The sequence below is a fragment of the Procambarus clarkii genome, chromosome 60 (assembly GCF_040958095.1).
Source record: "Procambarus clarkii isolate CNS0578487 chromosome 60, FALCON_Pclarkii_2.0, whole genome shotgun sequence".
Classification (NCBI taxonomy): domain Eukaryota; kingdom Metazoa; phylum Arthropoda; class Malacostraca; order Decapoda; family Cambaridae; genus Procambarus; species Procambarus clarkii.
In genome coordinates this window covers 20943615-20967298 of record NC_091209.1, presented here as the reverse complement: position 1 = coordinate 20967298, position 23684 = coordinate 20943615, and the positions used below count along the sequence as shown (strand labels likewise).

Sequence of the window (23684 nt, the reverse complement as noted above, 5' to 3'; positions counted from 1 at the left end):
CTCCTTCTCCTCATACCCCAGCTCCTTGTCCTCAAATCCCAGCTCTTTGTCCTCATATCCAATCTCCTTGTCCTCATATCCCAGCTCCTTGTCCTCATACCCCAGCTCCTTATCCTCATATCCTCAAACCTCCCCCCCCCCCATATGAGCGGCTCACAACGTGACAACGAGCAGTTTTGAACCCCATTATGTAGTTACCTAATTACCAGTAATTATGCGTAGTTTGCAGGAGACGTGACTGAGGCAGTGACGTCATGGTCACGTGACTTCCCAAACATCAACAAACCCGGGTCTCAATATAAACAAGGGTTGTAAACAGCAGCTCCAGATGGCTACAGAGGGGCGGCACGTAGTCCGATAGTTTGATCTCCTTAAGGCATTCCTGTTAAGGGGAGCAAATGGGGAGATGAAAGAAGGGAGAGGAGGTAGGTAGATAGTGCATTGGAAGGGTAAAATGATGGTGTGGAAGTGATAAGTCGTGGATGGTGAGGGAGTGATTAGGGGAGTAGGGGGTGTTGTGAGTAGTGGTGGAAGGGGGGGATATGGGTAAGGAGTAGTTACGGTAGTGGTGGGAGAGAAGGAGTGGACAGGGAAGAATAGTTTAAAAACACGACGAAACTACAAGGTTCGAACAAGGTTTAATCCCTTCTAAATAATAGTAACAAGTGACAGGATGAATAACCCAGCGGGTTTTCTTCCTATTGGGGAGTGTAGTACATGCTGTTATGGCGGTGTGTCCATTCACAAGATGAGTGGCGCTGCCCAATAAACTCGCCCCTCGGTGCAAAATTTAAATTTATACAACCAATACAGCAAGTTGTAACCACGTTCTAATTACATCATAAAACCGTTATAACAACATGTAACAACACTACTACAATACAGACGAGGAGTCACAATAACGTGGCTGAAATATGTTGACCAAACCACACACTAGAAAGTAAAGGGACGAACAACATTTCGGTCCGTCCTGGACCATTCTCAAGTCGATTGCCTCGTCGTCTCTTCACTTTCTAGTGTGTGGTTTGGTCAACAACACTACTACAAGCTGTAACAAGGGACTCATAGGGACACTTACGTTGTCCCTGTGTCCCTATACACACTATAATGGGCTAGGGAGATGAGACTCATGCTAAGGACTGTTAAATTATTCATCAATATTTTATGCAGTCACTTTTCATTTTCTCTAGTAAGTGGGGAGCAGATGCCAGGATTGGCACTTTAACTCCATTACCTCCAGCAGTCTCCAAAAATATATATAATAAGAAACTTATTCAATATGTTTTTGCTTATCTGTAAAACCAATATATACATTATCTCTTTCTCAGTTCCTTGCCCTCATATCCCAGCTCCTTGTCCTCATATCCTAGATGAAATATATTTCTATATATTTCTCCCGCTCCATACATCTAGCTGGGATCACTGTATACCTACGTGATATATACCTACGTGAGTATACATATGCATACTTTGTTCCTGGACTTGAGTAGTATTGTTCCAGTCATTGCTGTGTGTATGATTCAATACATGCTTGGTATGGACATATTCATGCATGTATAACACATGTGTGGGGTGTATCCAACACATGCAAGATATGGTCTTGCACATGTGTAGGGATATATATGGTCCTGCACATGTGTGGGTTGGCCTTCATCTTGGATGGTATGCCTTAATAATCTTCGCCAAGCAGGTGGTGATGGATTGAGTGGAGGAGGAGACGTTTGATAGCCGAGACTGACACACTCTTGACGGCTGACCGGAAGTTGTATGCGTGAAAGGGAAGTGGAAGTGCGTACGTGCGTGTTGGGGTGCGTATACGCATGCTTGTTCGAGCTCTCTGTCTCTCAATTAAGACTTAGATTAAATGAAGTTCGTATTAATGCTTCTCTTAAACCCTGGTCTCTCTCTCTCTACCTATCTTGTTTAAAATACATCAAGTATACATTAGAATGCTTAAGTATATTCAAGTTGATATTCATGCACACACACACACACACTCACACACTCACACACACACACACACACACACACACACACACACACACATGCATATAAACCAACAAAAAGAAATAAAAACACTAGTAAAAATACATTCACACACAAGCAGGGTCACAAAGACAGAGAAAGCACACATACATAGGAACAAAAACACTCTCAAACACATTTACAAACTCGTATTCAACCAAAGTAAATACAGGATCAAGAGAATGGCAAAAAGAGTAATTCATTACGACTGCTGCGTGTGTATCATTAATCTGACTTTATACAATTTGCCTACGAAATGTAACTGCTAACTCGCTTCCTTGTACCGTTAAATGTCCCCTAAAACCGGTTTCCGCTGCCACCTTTTATCGTCCCCAGATAATACTGGTGACACTAAGAAAATAATAAGGTCAAATACTTTTTGGGATTTTATTACATTAAATAGTAAATGAACATAGTCAAGTTCATTATTTTCCTCTTCTCAAATTTGTGTGAAATGGAAAACCCTGTCTAGCTACACTAGTTAGAGTGATTATGAACTGCATTCCTAACCGGTTCACATGAGTTAGAATTATCATCCAAACCTTTAACCTAAAACCCTTGAAGTCTATCCTCTTGGTTAGTCTGTCAATACTCATTATACGTACACACCAAGTTCGACTCTACCTATTCGAAGGCGCTGGTCATTTCCAATTCTCGCGAACTCGTTTGATTTTTAATCCAAGAACTTGTCGGTCATTGGGTCTGTCGCTGACTGCCCCCTCCTCGTCCAGTCACAGCTCAGTGTGACATTTTTAAGGCATGGCAACTGCAGATTGCTTCAGACCTAGAACCATTCCTTTTACACCCTGCGTATCGTAGAGGTCACTTGCCTGGCCTTGGGGGGACAATAATGCCTTTGGATCATCCTGAAGCCGTGGGTAAATTCTCCAGCCTGGCATAGAGGTGTGATCTCTCACACAAAGGCCTTGACCTTCGGTAAATCCCATTGTACCAGCCTCATGCTACCCCGATGCACTCTTTGTAGCTATATTTCACTCCTAGTAACTTGTTCTTACTCTTTCGCTTAGAGGACATAAAACTATTCGGCTAGTTAAAAATATAATACTTAGGTAACGACAAGGGTTGCTTGTTGACCAGACCACACACTAGAAGGTGAAGGGACAACGACGTTTCGGTCCGTCCTGGACCATTCTCAAGACAATCGACTTGAGAATGGTCCAGGACGGACCGAAACGTCGTCGTCCCTTCACCTTCTAGTGTGTGGTCTGGTCAACATTCTTCAGCCACGTTATTGTGGCTCATCGCCTACAAAGGTTGCTTCACAATAATCGAAAAAACTCCCCCCCCCCTCACTACTCCACATATTCAAACACCTACGGAATATACTTAGTAAACATAACCCTTCATTATATATATAAACACAAATGACTGCCGTAAGCGCAATGAAGTCCCCCAAACCACATCACAATAAGAGAAAGTATATCAACACACCTTTCACATTCTCTTTCAATCAAATAGGAAATTCGTCCCGTTTTAGGAAACACGACGGAAATGCGAAGGTGACAAATGCAGGGAACACATTGAGGGGTTGAGTGGGCAGGGCGGCCACGCCTGCTGGAGCAGGGAGCTCCTTACATCAATGGGCTTTTATGAAGACGTTAAAGTGAAGTGTGCAATGGTTTGGTGCAAGAAGGAAGATGGGCAAGACAGAGAGAGAGAGAGAGAGAGAGAGAGAGAGAGAGAGAGAGAGAGAGAGAGAGAGAGAGAGAGAGAGAGAGAGAGAGAGAGAGAGAGAGAGAGAGAGACAGAGAGACAGAGAGACAGAGAGAGAGAGAGAGAGAGAGAGAGAGAGAGAGAGAGAGAGAGAGAGAGAGAGAGAGAGAGAGAGAGAGAGATAGAGAGAGAGAGAGAGAGAGAGGAACCAGGTGATAGCTAAACACTCGTGGACAACATCTCGTGAACAAATTCGCACATGTATCACTCTTTCTCCTTGTCTATCTTTCTCTTTTTCTGCACATGTACTGATTTGTCTGTCTGTCATCCTGACTGTTTCTCCTGTTGGTGGGGCCTCTGTTGTAATGGTTTCAGGCACAGTGGACCATTAATGGTGCCTCTGTTGTAGTGGTCCCAGGCGCAGTGGACCATTAATGGTGCCTCTGTTGTAGTGGCCCCAGGCGCAGTGGACCATTAATGGTGCCTCTGTTGTAGTGGCCCCAGGCGCAGTGGACCATTAATGGTGCCTCTGTTGTAGTGGTCCTAGGCACACTGGACCACCAGCTGCTCTACAGAGCTGGACCACTGGCAGAGGTTGGGCCATTCGCGTGCACCTGTAATCCCCAGGTCGCAATATGCATGCAAATTGACATTTCCAACTTCCGATTTAGAGCAATTGACATCATGAAATTTGCAACTCTGTTTGTTCTCGCCTTGCAACATCTGTTACCAGTTGAACAGTTAAATTTACCATATTACGATATATATATATATATATATATATATATATATATATATATATATATATATATATATATATATATATATATATATATATATATATATATATATATTGTGTGTTCAGCTTGAACACTTTTCAGCGCTGTGAGGTAAAGTTCTCAGAGGAATAATAGGAACTACGTCTTTAAGCGGAGAATTTAGGTACAATTACGAGGTAGAAGTGACCCAACCAGAGCGACGTTTCCGGTCCGGATCCCCAATTACATTTTCACACGTGTAAATTGGGTGATTTGCTCGTTTATTTCAGCCTCCGTATAGCATATTCTTACGGTGATGGATTTCAACCGCAGGATCAGCTGGATTTTGTTTGTCTTCTGTCTTTGCACGGAATTTTCTTTTTGTTTTTCGATGGGAGGGAAGGGTTCAGCGGCCGTGTATTTACGTACAAAGTTCTCCTTATATTATATTATGGTGTCGTTAGGTTCAGGACAACTTTCCTACAACGTTCAGTGGACCAACTTTCCTACAACGTTCAGTGGACCAACTTTCCTACAACGTTCAGTGGACCAACTTTCCTACAACGTTGAGTGGACCAACTTTCCTAAAACGTTGAGTGGACCAATAAGGGTGAAGGGAGGTATGTTGGTGCTTCAGGCTTCTTCTCTCTAGGTATTAGGGTGAAGGGTAAGGGCAAATGGGGACAAATGGAAATATGTAACAGGGTGAAAGGCAATGGAGTGAAGCGTACTGGAATGCTAGTTAATGTGTTGTGTATGACAATAGCGTGAAGGGTAATGATGGTAATGGGGTTTTTGTCAGTGGAGCGAGAGCTAATGGGTTGAAGAGCAACTATGTGAAGTGTAATGGGTTGAGGTGTAATGTAGTGAATCTAATGAGCAAAGGGGTAATATAATGAAAGACAATGGGCTAAATTTTAATGGGGTGTATGTTAATAGGGTGTAGCAACAAGTGGCTTTAAGTATCTTCTTAAAGGTATTTAAGGTATCTTGGTAATCTTGGACGCACTAATTGCAAAAAGTTTGCTGTCATGTTGCATCACATGTGCAACAGTGCCCGAGTATGGCAGCAACATATGTGCAATCGTGCCACTTAGACACGATAAAGCACCTATATTTCTGCAACCGTCTCAAAGTACTCGAAACGTATATTCTCTAAAAAACAGAAGACGAGAGCTATATCACACACACACACACACACACATAATATATATATATGTATATATATATATATATATATATATATATATATATATATATAAATATATATATATATATATATATATATATATATATATATATATATATATATATATATATATATATATATATATATATATATATATATATATATATGTCGTACCTAGTAGCCAGAACGCACTTTTTGGCCTACTATGCATGGCCCGATTTGCCTAATAAGCCAAATTTTCCTGAATTAATAAATTTTCTCAAATTTTTTTCTTATGAAATGATAAAGCTACCCATTTCATTAGGTATGAGGTCAATTTTTTTTTATTGGAGTTAAAATTAACGTAGATATATGACCAAACCTAACCAACCCTACCTAACCTAACCTAACCTATCTCTATAGGTTAGGTTAGGTTAGGTAGCCAAAAAAGTTAGGTTAGGTTAGGTAGGTTAGGTTGATGAAAAACAATTAATTCATGAAAACTTGGCTTATTAGGCAAATCGGGCCTTGAATAGTAGGCTGAGAAGTGCGTTCTGGCTACTAGGTACGACATATATATATATATATATATATATATATATATATATATATATATATATATATATATATATATATATATATATATACCCATAGAAGGTACTGAAAGACCAAGTTCCTATATATACAGCAAAAATAACAACATATTAGATCCAAAGATATGGCTGAAAGAGCAGAATAGATCCAGTGGCTAAATGCACATTGAACACCAGAGGTCCGCCGGCTTTTGAATATCGTCAGAACAATTTTATTTAATTATTAACCCTTATTTTAATATTCCGGAAGAAAGGTGGTTGTGTTCAGGAAACAACTTTGGATTGCAGTCAGAAGTGTATAGGAGAAAGCAGGTTGTTAGGGGGGTATATAGGGGCGTGCGGGGCGCTTCAAGCAACAGCCTGTTGGATCAAGTTCTCGCAAGTCAAGTCTGGTTCCAGACCTGGATTCTGGAACTCCCAGAATCCACTCTAGGAATACTCCAGGTATTCTCCTCATATTTTCCTCATATGCTCCAGGTATTATTCCTCATGTTTCTAGCCATATTTATATTTTCAAGTGTGTGTTTGTGTGTGTGTGTTTGTGTGTGTGTGTGTGTACTCACCTAGTTGTGCTTATACTTACCTAGGTGTGTGTGTGTGTGTGTGTGTGTGTGTGTGTGTGTGTGTGTGTGTGTGTGTGTGTGTGTGTGTGTGTGTGTGTGTGCGTGTTTGTGTTTATCTTCTGCTGAGTGTTTGCGTGAGGAAGTCATCAAGACCTGTCAAGATAATACTTAAGAATAAAGATGAATAGCGACCTGATAGGCGGATATTTTTCTCTCTCTCTCCTACTTCTTTCTCTTTTCTCCTCTTCCCTCCGTAATATTATTTATCTTCATCCACTTCCTGATTTTCTTCACATTTCATATATTGCTTCTACTTAGCTAACTAAGTAGAGTAGTTAACAAATGCTTTCCATTTGTTAACTACTCTGACACTAAAAAAGTTCTGTACTCACCTAGTTGTGCTTGCGGGGGTTGAGCTCTGGCTCTTTGGTCCCGCCTCTCAACCGTCAATCAACAGGTGTACAGGTTCCTGAGCCTATTGGGCTCTATCATATCTACACTTGAAACTGTGTATGGAGTCAGCCTCCACCACATTACTTCCTAATGCATTCCATTTGTCAACCACTCTGACACTAAAAAAGTTCTTTCTAATATTTCTGTGGCTCATTTGGGCACTCTGTGTGTGTGCGCGCGCGTGCGGATGCGTCCATTGTATCATGAACACTAGAGAGTGGTACAGCCAAACACCTGTAAGCTGAGGCAGCTCATGGAGTACGCAGCACCGGCCAGAAACGCTCTACAACCTTCTCTACACTTTTATGGTCCTTATCTCTCTCTTTTTTTTTAATCAGTCGAGTATTCAGAAGACGACATGTTTACCCACGAATCCTTATATGCTCTGCCAACCTCCACATACACATCTGCGCTCAAAAGAAATATTAAATTTATCACGTTCAGAGATTTTCTTGCCATCGATAACTCAACTTCCAGGCTCATATTTGGGGACAAAAGAGAGAGTTTAAAACTCGTATCTCGTCTGACAAATGTGATGATTTTTCTAGCGGGACCCAGACGGGTTCTCACAAACTTTCGCACCTCATTCGATTCATTTTACAGTTTAGGAGCAGAATACCTCTTCACTTCTATTGTTGAAGACCAAAAAAAAAAAAATATACATGTATATAGATTAGAATGTTTGAGATTGGAGGCCAGGGGCTAGATTCACGAAAGCACTTACGAACCTGTACATCTTTTCTCAATCTTTGGCGATTTTATTTCCAATTATTAAACAGTTAATGAGCTCCGAAGCACCAGGAGGCTGTTTATAACAATAATAACACTTGATTGGCAAGTTTTCATACTTGTAAATTGATTATTAAATGTAACCAAAGCCGTCAAAGATTGAGGAAAGATGTTCACGTTCGTAAGTGCTTGCGTAAGTGCTTTCGTGAATCTGGCCCCAGATGACTGGGGCTAGCCTCACCTAAATTTTAACAGTAATTGCTGTATGTTACATGCCTAACATGGATGGGTTGGGGGGGTTTGTATCAGTGTGCCACTGGATGGGGTGCCAATAGGCTCCCCACCACGAATATTGTAACATAGCGTGAGGCCCAGTGTTGATGACGTCATAAAAACATATTACAGGCAATTACAAATAAAGTATATGATATTTTGTGACAGTTTTGTGGACATCAATGTGTAATGTTTAAATAGAGATAAGACATTTTATATATGACAAACTGACAAGTGTGTGGCAATAAGTTTTCAACGTAGTTCGTGTTGAAAACATGAATATATTGAAGAAAAAATAATGCTTATGCCCCTTATTTACTTTAAGTACAACAAATACTTATTAAAAACGATTATTAATAATAAATCCAAGTTATAAAAGATACAAAATTGTATACTATATAAGAAAGAGATTGCAGACAGTCGCACCTTCACAAAAAAAATACAGTGAATGTATTCTGCTTTTCTTCTACAAAGTTTTTTTAAAGGAAAATTCGAACGTCATCAGTTGTGAGTCGTGTGTAGACTGTTTTTGTATTGATAAACAAAGGATTTTGCCTTCTGGATTACGGAACATTTCGCCGATATTTATGTGAACGAGCTGGATTGACAAGCAATTATCGTAGCTCAGTCGATTAAGGCAGTGTCTGGGATGCTCCCGGACGCAGGTTCGAATCCTCGTCACGGCCCTTGTGGGTTTGTTAAATTGGCCTGTGTTTACGAGTACGGGCTAGGTGAGTGAGTATGTTGTTATTGTTTTAGATTCAGCTACTGGGAACAAAAAACTCCCTCTAATCGTTTCCCTCTAATCGTTCCTATCTAATCTTTATTTTGTTTGTTTCTTTCCCAATCTTCCCCCTTTATAATCTTCCCTACACGTGGTCCTGTCCCTTACCTACCAATCCCCTGGACGCTCACACTTGTAGCTTTTGATCTTCGACTTCTCCTGTTTCATCCCCCCACACCTGTCACTCGGATGCTGCTTCTGAAACGCTCTTCTCTCTCTCTCTCTCTCTCTCTCTCTCTCTCTCTCTCTCTCTCTCTCTCTCTCTCTCTCTCTCTCTCTCCCATGACTCTTCACATTTGATACTCCACAACAGTCACCTAATACTTCTCCTCTCTCCCTCCCACTCGTGCCATGATCTCGTCTCTTATTGGCTCTCCTGCCTATTGTCCAACCACTTGGGGTGGACGGTAGAGCGACGGTCTCGCTTCGTGCAGGTCGACGTTCAATTCCCGACCGTCCAAGTGGTTGGGGCATCATTCCTTTTCCCCCACAGTTCCATTCCATATTCTTATCCTGACCCCTTCCAAGTGGCATATAGTCGTAATGGCTTGGTGCTTTCCCCCTAATAGCTCCCTTCCCTTCTCCTGTCTATTCCCCCCCACACCCCCTTCTATTGCTAACTCAAAAGGACTCACAAAATTACATCTATTTTAATTTTATTTAAATTTGTATCCAATGGGATAAAAATTGCCTCTTCACTAGATATATCTAAAGAAAAATCTACTGTTGTACAGTTTATATATCTTAGTGTCAACCTCTTAAGTTATTTGTTCTTTATAGAAGTGATTGATATCGCTGCTTTTATGTTTTATTTGAATTATGTATGTTATAATTATTATATATATGTATGTACCTTTTATGCGTATTTATACCTCAATAAACTTATTTCAATTTCAATTCAATGTCCTTCAATCACGGTGTTGCTACTTCTGAGTCTTTATCTTCCCTGTAGAGCGTTCTTAACGCAGGTGTCGCCACCTGGGAGCCGGTCGGCCGAGCGGACAGCACGCTGGACTTGTGATCCTGTGGTCCTGGGTTCGATCCCAGGCGCCGGCGAGAAAACAATGGGCAGAGTTTCTTTCACCCTATGCCCCTGTTACCTAGCAGTAAAATAGGTACCTGGGTGTTAGTCGGCTGTCATGGGCTGCTTCCTGGGGGTGGAGGCCTGGTCGAGGACCGGGCCGCGGGGACACTAAAGCCCCGAAATCATCTCAAGATAACCTCAAGATAACCTGTCTTATTAACACAGGTGTCGTCTTGCACTTGTGTTATAATCCAAGGGTTTTCAAACTTTCCAGCACCTCAGAAAAGGTTGCAACCCGTTTGGGGCAGCATTACCTGCTCAAACATTGAGGTGTTTAGGATGCAAATTGCTGCCTGAGCATCACTGACCTTCCTTGCAAACTTTAGCTTTGACGTATGCTGAAGAAGCAGCTTCGTTGAACTTTCACTGCTTGCAAACTTCAGCTATGACGCTTGCTAAACGTTTCCTTTGCAGACTAGAAAAGAAAAGCACTGAGCAATGAATATATTTTATATTCATGTCCAATATCTATGAGGAAAGGTTATCGGGGCAGATAACCATTAGTGCTGGTACAGAACGATATCCGAACTGCCGCATAAGGCGGCTTATACGTATGCTAATGACCATTACGTCCAAATCACACGCATTACGAGAGAACTGAGTGCTTGAGAAAACAATGTTTCTTGAGCACTTGGGAAATATTCACATTATCGAAGACATTGAAGAATCAACGATCGTTCTTTGGCCTCAATTTAACGAATAATTTACATTTGTCAATGTAATTTTCTTTAAATGAACATTTTACACCTGTTTATACATATAAACTAGTATACTAATAGTCTACAGCTGTCGATATATATTCTAATTAAATTAACATTTTACAGCTGTCAATACATATCTTAATTAATATTCTGCAATTATTGCGGTAGATATAATAGATAATATCCGAGTAATTCCAATTCGTCATGAAATAATTTTAAAGCACATTATTAGTGCCACATTTCGTAATTATTTCCTGACCAATTTGTTATTAAAATTACAATTATTTATAATCAGACGTAAAGAGCAGAGAGAGAGAAAAAAAAGAGGCAGTTAATGAACATTTTAACTGGGTTAATTTAACATTTTTATAGCCATAAACGTTTTAATTTCTTTCTAACATCAGTTATGTAAATGGCAACTTCAAATGGATATCGTAAAAAAAATGATACCAGTTAAATCACATCCAATTTTTGTCAGGTTTGTCAATTAAATAAATTTCATATTGAGTGTGAGTTAGACCATTTACAACAGGAAATAGTGTGTGTTTCGTGGCTATGTTAATGGCTAATGGCTGTTCGTGGCTATACCTGGTTACCTGGTTGATGGGGTTCTGGGAGTTCTTCTACTCCCCAAGCCCGGCCCGAGGCCAGGCTCGACTTGTGAGAGTTTGGTCTCTATGTTAATGGAATTAACATAGCCACGAACAGTTGAACTTTAAGCTTATTCGGCAAGTTTAATAATGTTCAGATTACTGAAAGCAAAAAGCTGTTTAATACCATTAGAAATATATATCTTTCTTAAGGATAAACCAATTGGTTTTGTGTATTGGTGTTTATACATGTACACAAATACCAGGCATGCACTTACACACACACACACACACACACACACACACACACAGGGTGTCAGAGTAGTTAACAGATGGAATTCATTAGGAAGTGATGTGGTGGAGGCTGACTCCATACACAGTTTCAAATGTAAATATGACAGAGCCCAGTAGGCTCAGGAATCTGTACACCATTTGATTGACAGTTGAGAGTGTCGGGACCAAAGAGCCAAAGCTCAACCCCCGCAAGCACAAATAGGTGAGTACAGTGCTCAGCACTATTCACAAGACACAGGAGACCTTTACAGCTTAAGTCGAGAATTAACCTCAAGTTAAGTGTCACAAAGAAATAGGATGCATTCCTGAAGACAAACTGAGATAGAAGAGACAAGAAGAGGGGGAGGAGAAGCAGGGGTTGAGAGGCATCAGATGAACAGAGGCATCAGATGAAAGGAAACATGCCCAACTGTTTCCTTCTTGCCTGGGGGACTGTAATCTGAAGATGTAGACCACTGTAGCTACGAGACACACAATGCTCCATTATAACCCATAGCGAGACAAACAGGCGGTCGGGGCTCAAGAACCAAGTCCTGATTTTTTACGTTAACGTTAATAACTTAAAAAAAATTGCGACGCATTAAGAAAATTTACAGCTCACAAATATTTACGTTTTTATAGCATCGGATTCGATCGGATTTTCATCGCATCGGATTCGACCGGATTTTCACCTCATCGGATTCGATCGGATTTTCATCGCATCGGATTCGATCGGATTTTCATCGCATCGGATTTTCACCGCATCGGATTCGATCGGATTTTCATCGCATCGGATTTTCATCTCATCGGATTCGACCGCATTTTCATCTCATCGGATTCGACCGCATTTTCATCTCATCGGATTTGGCGAGTTGCTTGAATTCACACGTTTCTGGTTTGGCTAAAAGGTCGCATTTTACACGTAATGGCAAATTAAGAGAACTGACCGCTTCCCGCTTCGACATTTACAAACAAATCAACCACCAATCACCATCATGTCTGAAAATGCTAATTGCTACGAAGAGGTCTTCATATCTTGGCGTTTCGTTGTAGTAAATTACAGGTGACACGCTATAAAGGAGCACTCAGGCCGCCTCTATGTGTGTGGGCACCGCTCCTGTGCCAGGTAAGTTACGGGCTCACCATAGCCCGTGCTACTTGCAACTTGTTCCGAGTAGCTGAATCTATAGCAACAACAACGCCACTATGTAAACATATAAGCCATTAACCACCTTAATAATTATGCAAATCACGCCAGGTAGTAACCGCAGGTAATGAGGAAATTATTTTAATTGTATATTTAGAGTCTAATTTATGAAGTCTGATATATTTGGAGTCTTATTTATGCCTCGTTCTATGTTTTTTCTCTCCTTTATCTTCCCTTCTTCTCTATATCCCCCCTTTCTTACTCATAACTTTATTATATATGTAGCGACTTGTTTAATAGTCTGATTTATGACGTCTTATATATTTGGAGTCTTATTTATGCCTTGTTCTATGTTGTTTTTTCTCCTTTATCTTCCCTTCTTCTTTATATCCCCCTTTCTTACTCGCAACTTTATTATATATGTAGTGACTTATTTAACAGCTTTATTTTCCTGCACGCTATAAAGCTTAGCTGGAGAACGAGTCTTAGACAATGGAACAACGGTTCCTATTACCTGTTATCTTTAGAGACACGTATATTCATCTTGCAGCATCTTCTTCAATCGGCTAGAGTGCAAATAAATAGTTTATTTTGGTTTTCTCCTCGAGGTGAAGAACAGCGAGCGTCTTTGTTACGAGGTCGACCTTAAGGCCCATGGGTGTGTGTTACGAGGTCCACCTTGAGGCTTAAATATGCCAGCCTCCTTATAGGTCTATTCTCTCCGCTTGAGCGGGAATAGAACCTTACGGTTGTGTGTGCTTAAGGGTTAGTAGCCTTTCGGCTGCTCACTGTTGCTATATCTTTAAGGAAATTAATATTTCAGAGCTCATGTCTTGTCTGCTCCTTGAGACAGTAATATTTCATCATCTTAATATTTCCGCGTCTCTGTTCTGCATGTAGCTGAAGCTGGACACAATGTTAAAACGCTGGCGAGGAGTCACAATAACGTGGCTGAAGTATGTTGACCAGACCACACACTAGATGGTGAAGGGCCGACCACGTTTCGGTCCGTCGTGGATCATTCTCAAGTCGATTGTGTGTTGATTCAAGTCCAAATGTAGCCGTCCCTTTACTTTCTAGTGTGTGTGGTTTGGTCAGCATAATATTAAACTGTCTGGAATACAATTTTTGACTTCTGGTTATTTTTGTTAACGACTCGAAAGTTTGTATTTTTTTAATATTGTTTCGAAATCCATTATTGGATTATGATTGAAAGTCAAAGGTGACGAAGGAATTGGTCAGCAGACTGGCCTTATGGAGTTTGTTGAAGACAAGTCCAAAGAGCCACTGACCACTGCAATACGGAATTGTTCATAAATATTTGAAAACTTTCGCCTCTAAATTGATTGTTTCAATAATTTGATGAACTCTCTTTAAGTAAATGTTTTTGTTTAATTTTTCCCTTCTAAAGAACGTAAATTCCGTTCAACACGATATTTTCTTTAAATTTTTTCAATTTAATTTGTTATAAAAATATGGGTGCCGTTAGTCGGTCAAATTTCGATTTGATAAGATACTTAGTGTACTTATATTCACATATTGGAAGGATATATATATATATATATATATATATATATATATATATATATATATATATATATATATATATATATATATATATTATACACAAACGTAACGCAAGATTAACACAAACACAACACAACACGAACAAAAAAATCCTAAGCTTCTGACAAACCTGCACAAACACAGAGACACAGTGCAAGCCTAACACAAATACAGCGCAAGAACAACACTGAACCAAACACAGACAGCACACAAACACACACACACAAACAGGGGGACTTCTGCTCCCCCTCTCTGCTCTCCCCCACACACACACACAAAAAAACCAGGAGCCATCGTGCTGGGCAAAGCTCCCCATGATCCTCTTACACCAGTCTCCACTATCTCCTATTTTTACTCCCTTTCTTTCAGGATTCTTGTGGATCCATTGACACCACCTCTGCATTAGCCCCCTTTCCCCTTGCCCTCCCCTACCACCACCACTACCAACAACTCCCCCCTTCCCCATCTTCCCCCACCACTAAAATACCCCAAATTTATCCTGCCCATTACTAAAACCCATTTTCCCCGCCTGTTAATCCCCTATTATACCCATTACAGAATCTTACACCCAGCATAGTGGTACTTTGGAATTGTAGTGGGTAAGAGACTGTGGTTTTTTGACAATTTAGTGTTTTAGATTTGAGGTGATGTGTATTTGGGCTTCAGTATGGTGACATCATGGTCTTACGGTGCTTTGGTGTCATACTGTGCAACTGTGATGTGTTTTGTGCTGCTACGGTGGTGTGGTGCAGTTGTGGTACTGTGAACCTTATGGAACTAATGATGGAGTACTGTGAACCTTATGGAACTAATGATGGAGTACTGTGAACCTTATGGAACTAGTGATGGAGTACTGTGAACCTTATGGAACTAGTGATGGGGTACTGTGAACCTTATGGAACTAGTGATGGAGTACTGTGAACCTTATGGAACTAATGATGGAGTACTGTGAACCTTATGGAACTAATGATGGGGTACTGTGAACCTTATGGAACTAATGATGGGGGTACTGTGAACCTTATGGAACTTGTGACACGGTTCTGTTGTCCATACATAATAATATGTTTTCTTCTTGGTACAGTGCAGCTCAAAAATTTGCTTTATATTATAGAGTGAACAAAACAATTATGAAAGGTTCAATACATCATCGTCTATAATGGTAAGGATTGGCAGTTTAAACTCCAATTAGCCTTTGACTTTCCCCAAGACGGGAGGGAAAAGATTGGTAAATCATCCTATATTTACCGTCAATAAGATGGCTGAAAATTAACGCAACAAATGTGTAGTTAAAATGACAGTGACGACATTTTTGGTTGGACGTCTCAAGTGGGTACGTGGGTACTTGATTATTTTTTCTATGTTTCCTATGTGTATCAACTTACCTGCTGCATGGGTAACAGCTTCTCCCTCGTATCTACCTACCCTGGCTCTGTGCCCTGGAGAGGCCATTCCAGATAGTCAACCAGAGAGCAACTCAATAGTCTCCAGAGACTGATGGATGCCTACTACTACTACTACTACTTCTACTTACTACTATTACTTCTACTACTACTGGGTGAGAGCATTTCAATATATTTACACATTGTTGGCCAAACATGTTTAGACGTGCGTGAAGCACTTCTGGAGAAATGATTCGAATATTACTTTTAAACCAAAATAATTATTACAAAATGAAGGGTCCAGGAGCTGAAGTCTCACTATGGTCTATGATTTTACTTGCAGCATAGAGACATATGCTGCAGCATTGGGCAAAATATCGTTCAAATGTATCGAATAAATTGCTAATAGGCTCACACGCTGTTAAACTTTCTATTTTATTTTACGTATTTGAGAAATTTCAACATTTACTGAACAGTGAAACTGACTTTTACCTCATAACAATACTGGAAAAAATTGTTGAAAAGATTGCCTTTCTTTACTTAAATAATCTTTAAACCTGCTGTTTGTTTCATATATTTATATATATATGATCATATTTATATATATATATATATATATAAATATATATATACCTGTTCACCAATACATGTGCTCATATTGTTCTTTCATTTTAACAAGTGCCTACGTATATGTGCTCAAATACATATAACTCGAAAACAGTATTGAGTTTATACATTAAGCTTGCAAGTGAACTATATTAACATATATTAACTAGGTTTCTATATATTAACTTTTCTATATAAGCTCTCTTATATTAACTTCATTTCTTCTGATATTACATTTTCAGAGATGAGCTGAAACATAGAAACTACAAATAAATTAAGTGTTTGTGTGTGTCTCTCTCTCTCTCTCTGTATCTCTCTGAGATAGAGACACAGAGAACGTCGCCTGAGAGGCAAAGACAAAAAGTATATGAAAAGGCACAGTGCCAGAGAGATGAGACACAGTGATGCACGCTAATTGGCAACGTCGAAAGGAGGCAATTCACTTGGCGATACGTGACTTTGAGTGTGCGTGTGCGTGTGCGTGCGTGAGTGTGTGTGTGTGTGTGTGTGTTCTCATATATTCAAGACTTAAATATTTACAACTATTATGTAACGAATACATTTGTATTTGATTACTTATTCCATGTATTGAGAAATAGAAAATGACAAATAAATGTGAGGTGGAGAGGGGAAAATGGAAGGGGAAATACGCGAGGGAAAAGGGAAGAGAAAGCGAGAAAAGGAGGAAGAGAGAGAGGAAAGGTAGGAGAAAGATTTAGTGATGGAGAGCAGCTTTAGATGGAAGAATAAAAAGCGGATAAGAGAAGAGAAAGGGGAAGAGGGTAACAAAAGAGAAAGAAGAGAGAGAAACACGAGAAACCTGGAGAAAGCAACAGAGAAAAAGGAGGGAGAGGGTAAGAGGAGAAAATAGGAGAGAGTAACACGAAAAATAGAGATAGGGTAACAGACGATTGGGTGAATGTGGGTAACACAGATAAAAAAAGGAAAAAATAAGCAACAGATGAGAAAGAGGGAGATGAAAACAAGGGAGAAAGTCAGAGAAAGCAAACAACAAGAGTAAAAAAAAGTCACAACCCCTCCAAATGTTGGAGGTCAACCTTCAACCTTAAGTCATACTTCAACCTTCCTTAGAAACGCCTCGAGGATGGAGACTCGAGAAATACCTTCCATACTTTCACAAATTATAAACTAAAAAAAATTATAAAAGATAAAATCAATTCTCATTAAAGTTCTTTCAGCCTAGTTTTCTGTGACCTTTGTCCTTGCTTCTAATACAAAATTATTCCATCGGAAAATAATCACTATATCTATATAGAAAGACTTAAGCGCTGTAAAGAAATTTACCTTCTGTGAGTCGAAGACAAATCCTCTACTGACTGCCTTGTAAGAGGCGGAAATAGGAATCATGTCCCAGTAAAATATATGAACACTGACCCAGAAATGAGAGGCATTTGTATCCTTAGAGAAATAGGCGTTTCTCGTTTCAGTCTAAGAAAAATGGCTTTCTAGGGACTCACAGCAGGTGATAATTGTGATGGTGATGTGTGAATGTGTAGGCGGAGTGAGTGTGTGCGATAAATACTGATCAATGCCCTCTATAATTAATGTAGTTTTAGTGTGGGTACAGTGATTTGTTCCCCCAAGCCTTGGTCTTGTGGGTACAGAGATATGTGGGTATCTAGGGCATTTAGGGCATGATCTAATAGGTGGAGAGGACTTTGATCTGTGTTTATCATTCAAGGCATTAATCTATTTTATCACTTATCATCTGGGAACATGTCTAGGTAAATATTAAGGCAACCCTTGGGGTACAATTCTGTGTACCCATTAGAGCAACTCTTGGGATACAAGTCTGTGTACCTATTAGATTAACCCTTGGGTACAAACAAGTCTGTGTACCCATTAGAGCAACCCTTGGGTACAATTCTGTGTACCCATTAGAGCAACCCTTGGGTACAATTCTGTGTACCAATTAGAGCAACCCTTGGGTACAAACAAGTCTGTGTACCCATTAGAGCAACCCTTGGGTACAAGTCTGTGTACCCATTAGAGCAACCCTGGGGTACAAGTCTGTGTACCTATTAGAGCAACCCTGGGGTACAAGTCTGTGTACCTATTAGAGCAACCCTGGGGTACAAGTCTGTGTACCTATTAGAGCAACCCTTGGGTACAAGTCTGTGTACCTATTAGAGCAACCCTTGGGTACAAGTCTGTGTACCTATTAGAGCAACCCTGGGGTACAAGTCTGTGTACCTATTAGAGCAACCCTTGGGTACAAGTCTGTGTACCTATTAGAGCAACCCTGGGGTACAAGTCTGTGTACCTATTAGAGCAACCCTTGGGTACAAGTCTGTGTACCTATTAGAGCAACCCTTGGTACAAACAAGTCTGTGTACCCATTAGAGCAACCCTTGGGTACAAACAAGTCTGTGTACCCATTAGAGCAACCCTTGGGTACAAACAAGTCTGTGTACCCATTAGATCAACCCTTGGGTACAAGTCTGTGTACCCATTAAAACAAGACCAGGTTCTCTGGCAGTTACCACAGCAAAACTATATACATGTGAACAAATCCACAAGGGCCGTGACGAGGATTCGAACCTATGTCCTAGAGGATCCCAGACGCTGCCTTAATCGACTGAGCCAGCGTCTGGGATCCTCTCGGACGTAGGTTCGAATCCTCGTCACGGCCCTTGTGGATTTGTTCATTTGATACATCACGCTATTGGGATTTCTGTGTGTGTATATATACATATATTTGATCAACCACTGTCCTGCCTAGGTGTTCTGCACCCTGACTGATCTCTGGAGTATATTTTTCATGAATACGAAACACATACACAAAAAGGGGGGGGTGTTAGTGACTTATACAGTGTCACACACAGAGATCACACTAACGTGATGCATCAAATGAACAAATCCACAAGATTTGCGTGTCTGGGATGCTCCCGGATGCAGGTTCGAATCCTCGTCACGGCCCTTGTGGATTTGTTCACTTATACAGTGTTCCTGTAACGAAGGACGGGAAGTGTTACAGTGCTACTCTTGTTACGTTACTTACCACTTGATCAAATTCCTCAATTTTTGTATCCCCACTTACCTTGAAGTGCTTCCGGGGCTTAGCGTCCCCGCGGCCCGGTCGTCGACCAGGCCTCCTTGGGTCCCTTGTATGTATGTATTTTACCTAAAATAAACATTTTATTTGATTTGATTACGACACGCATTAATTGTATACTTGCAAACTAGTGGACGTTGTATCCGGGGGACACTAGCAAATCTATACACGAAATACAATACTACACTACATACAATCACCGATACAAACATGTGGATTGTACTCACAATCGGGTCTTCTGTGACAGGTGTTCCACTTGCGGCAAAGCTTTCACAGTACTTGATATACTGTGAGGTGATCAGAAGCATCAGGAGAGACAGAAAACGCTGCCCAAGCGCTTATGTCCTGCTTTAGGGAGTCGAACCAAGGACCATCCGGTTGTGATCCAACTACGCCTGTGACTCCATGGGGCCATCGTCGAACACTTGACCAGAAAGGCGCATTGTAGGTCCCTGATGGCTCGTTCCGGACGGGTCAGAGAGTGGTTCACCAATTAAGAACTTTGGACAGGCAGGAATTGTTTGAGCCGTACACACATGTGCGTGTGGCCAGGCGGTGTCAACACGGACGCTGGTTCGAGGCGCCGCTATAGGACCAGACCTCCAAGGCTCGTTATGAAGCGGCCAACTGCTCGTTAGTCTTCGTTGTTCACTAACGTAAACACTGAGTGGTGACGTCACCATACTCACAGTGACGTCACCATACTCACGGTGACGTCACCACACTTACGGTGACGTCAACGACACGTGACGTCACCAGAACGCGTCGTCAAACATCCCCTGCTCCCAAAAGGGTCGTACTGGATGTGTCCAGTTATTATGGGACACATAAGGTTCACTGGACACGTGGTCGGACACATAAGGTTCACTATACACAGGGTCGGATATACGGTTCACTATACACAGAGTCGGATACACGGCTCACTATACACAGAATCAGACACATAAGGTTCACTATACACAGGGTCAGACACATAAGGTTCACTATACACAGGGTCGGATACGCGGTTCACTATACACGGGCCAGAACACAGATAACACCTACGATATCTCGTGTAATCGTACAAGTGCCTTCAGGAGCAACTAACTACACAAGAGCCCCACACAACACACAAGAGCCCAAGCAACACAAGAGCCACAACGACACACCCACCACTAGAGAACACCCAGCCCCCCCCCTCACCCCCCCCATACGAGGTAGTCGAGCAACCTCTCCCTCAGTAATTGCTGTTAACCGGTAGTTTCCCGACCTGTGAAGGCCATCCACTGCCCTCCTGACCGAGCTCCTGAACCACATTTTGTTAATATTATTAACTGCGTTGATGTAATTTAACTTAACTATGCAAATTATCTTTTAAAATCTTATTTGTAATTTCCTCCTATAAGGAAGTTGGGGACAGTCTTTGATTGATAGCTATATCGCCCTTCTGCTATAGCTATATATCATGTTGTTGTTGTTATAGATTCAGCTACTCGGAACAAGTTCCAAGTAGCACGGGCTATGGTGAGCCCGTAACTTACCTGGCACAGGAGCGGGGCAAGTAGCACGGGCTATGGTGAGCCCGTGCTATGTATCAGTGGTGATATATAGATATAGCAGTTTTCGTTACCTCGTAATGAAAGTATTTTGGTTTATAAGGGCGATGAGGCAAGGCAAGGCTACCCCGTACAACCTGTCCTCTTAAAAAGAACGTCGTTTTTGGCCGTTTGTCCGTATGGCCGAATTTGGACGTAATTTGAAAATGAAAAAAAATAAAAATAAATTTGGGATTTTTTTTTCAACAACAGTAAGTTAAGGGTCCTCTGATAGGTTAGGTGGGCAGGAAATTGTCATAACGTTTCAAAACGTTATGAAAAACGTTAATTTAAAGTGTCCTCTCATAACCTCTGCGCGTACGCCGGACGACTCAAACAGAAAACGGAATAGAACGTCACTTTTGTGAGTCGATTTCATTTCAAATTACGTCCAGATTTGGCCATAGCGCCGCATACGAGCCAAAAGTGACGTTATTTTTAAGAGGACGGGTTGTTCATCCCATGCTACCTCTTGGGTGGCTTAATCTTCATCAGTCTATCAGGACGTGAATCAGAGGTGTCCAGGAACAACTGCAGTAACGACAGTTTATGTGTAGGGAACATAGACAGGAAGTTGCCGGGTAGCGTTTTGGCGGGAATGTCTTTTATTTGGCGGGAACGTTTTTTGGCGGGAACGTTTTTTGGCGGGAACGTCATTTTTGGCGGGAATGAAGTACTCGCATTAACTACCATTTGCCCGTCTGGAAGCCTGTTAATATCTAAGGTATTGGGGTGGTAGCCAGGCAGAATATACAGAACTCTATAAACAAGCTCAATTCTGATTGGCTAGTTTAAGGACCAAAGCAATCTCTGTTCTGATTGACTAGTTCAAGGACATTAAAATTATCCGTAGGGAGTATACGTTATAGTTAGTGAAGCCCCCGCAATACACACTACACTCAGAGATCACACTAACGTGATGCATCAAGTGAACAAATCCACAAGGGCCGTGACGAGGATTCGAACCTGCGTACGGGAGCATCCCAGACACTATTCAGTGCACTGCATTGCATCACTCGGAGCAGAACCCACTGTAATGGCCTTACCGATTAGTTACTGCCCTCACTCAAGTTTGTTGGGTAGTTGAGCTGTTAATTAATTTAATATGAGCTTCCTGTACTCACCTAGTTGTGCTTGCAGGGGGTGGAGCTTCGGCTCTTTGGTCCCGCCTCTCAACTGTCAATCAACTGGTGTGCAGATTCCTGAGCCTATTGGGCTCTATCATATCTATATTTGAAACTGTGTATGGAGTTTTTTGAAAGCTTGAAGATACAACTAAAAAAAAGCTTCATAATACAACTAGGAAAAAAACTTGATAATACAACTGAGAAAGAAAAAAAACGATATTATAACAGGAAAAAGCTCAAAGTGAAATATATGTACCTACAATCTAATGAATTTATTAATTAAAAAAAATTAAATAATTGTAAAAGCTGTCTTCCCTCTAACCTAACGGAACAAAACCACATGCATCACACAACAGGCGAACTTAACAGCGAGGCTCGACTGCCAACGAAGAGCAATTTAACTTTGCAAAATCACAGTGAGCGAAGGGTACCATTTGGGACCACTCTCTTCAATAACTTCTCTCCTGGCTGTGTTGGAAAGTTGGTCGCCTAGTTAGTGGGTAATTAGTGTAAAGAGGAGAGCTCTTGTGTGTGTGTGATTACTTGGGGGGGGGGGGAGGAGAGGCTCTTTTGTGTGTGTAACTACATGGTAAGGCTCTCGTGTGTTCTTACATGGGGAGTACATATGGTAATATCAGGCACGATAGGAGGTAATATCAGCCCCAATAGGAGGTAATATCAGCCCCAATAGGAGGTAATATCAGCCCCAATAGGAGGAAATATCAGCCCCAATAGGAGGTAATATCAGCCCCAATAGGAGGAAATATCAGGCACAATAGGAGGTAATATCAGGCACAATAGGAGGAAATATCAGCCCCAATAGGAGGTAATATCAGCCCCAATAGGAGGAAATATCAGCCCCAATAGGAGGTAATATCAGGCACAATAGGAGGTAATATCAGCCCCAATAGGAGGTAATATCAGGCACAATAGGAGGTAATATCAGCCCCAATAGGAGGAAATATCAGGCACAATAGGAGGTAATATCAGGCACAATAGGAGGTAATATCAGCCCCAATAGGAGGTAATATCAGCCCCAATAGGAGGTAATATCAGCCCAAATAGGAGGTAATATCAACCCCAATAGGAGGAAATATCAGGCACAATAGTTGGCAATGTTAGACGAAAAAACAGATCAAGAATTGAACTCGAAATGCCAGGTTTGTAATTTAAGCGCCGAATACATAACCAGGGAAAGAATGGGGTTAGGGTTGAGCGTATGAGAGAGGGGGGGGGGATAGAAGGATAGAGGGGGGAAGGAGTAGGGGGGACGAGCATGGGTAGTAGGGGGTAAAATAGGAGAGGGAAAAGTGGGGGAGGGGGATAGGTCCACTATTGCCAGGCATACTGCCATTAATAAAGGATACATGTTCTCTCTTTCCCCCCAAAAAAACACATACACAGAATTATACAAATGGATGAATTGGTGGCCGGATCAGGGAAGCCAACCGGTCGGATTCACCTGCAATATTATTTAGTCGTAAAAACCTGTTCGCATGCGTTTGTTTTAATGATTCGTGCGTTGATTGATTGATGATCAT

At 41.1% G+C, this 23684-nt stretch overlaps 2 protein-coding genes across 2 annotated transcripts in view; one reads left to right on the top strand and one right to left on the bottom strand.

Moving 5' to 3' along the window:
* LOC123766706 (NADPH-dependent diflavin oxidoreductase 1) overlaps positions 1 to 20148 on the bottom strand; it is a 173840-nt gene extending 153692 nt beyond the window's left edge. The window contains exon 1 of the mRNA XM_069307692.1: positions 19670 to 20148. The gene's annotated coding sequence lies outside the window, so the exon portion shown is untranslated. The remainder of the gene's footprint in view (positions 1 to 19669) is intronic.
* The window catches only part of LOC123750740 (dopamine receptor 1), a 388088-nt gene that overhangs the window by 83572 nt on the left and 280832 nt on the right, over positions 1 to 23684 (top strand). The gene's annotated exons all lie outside the window — the stretch shown is intronic.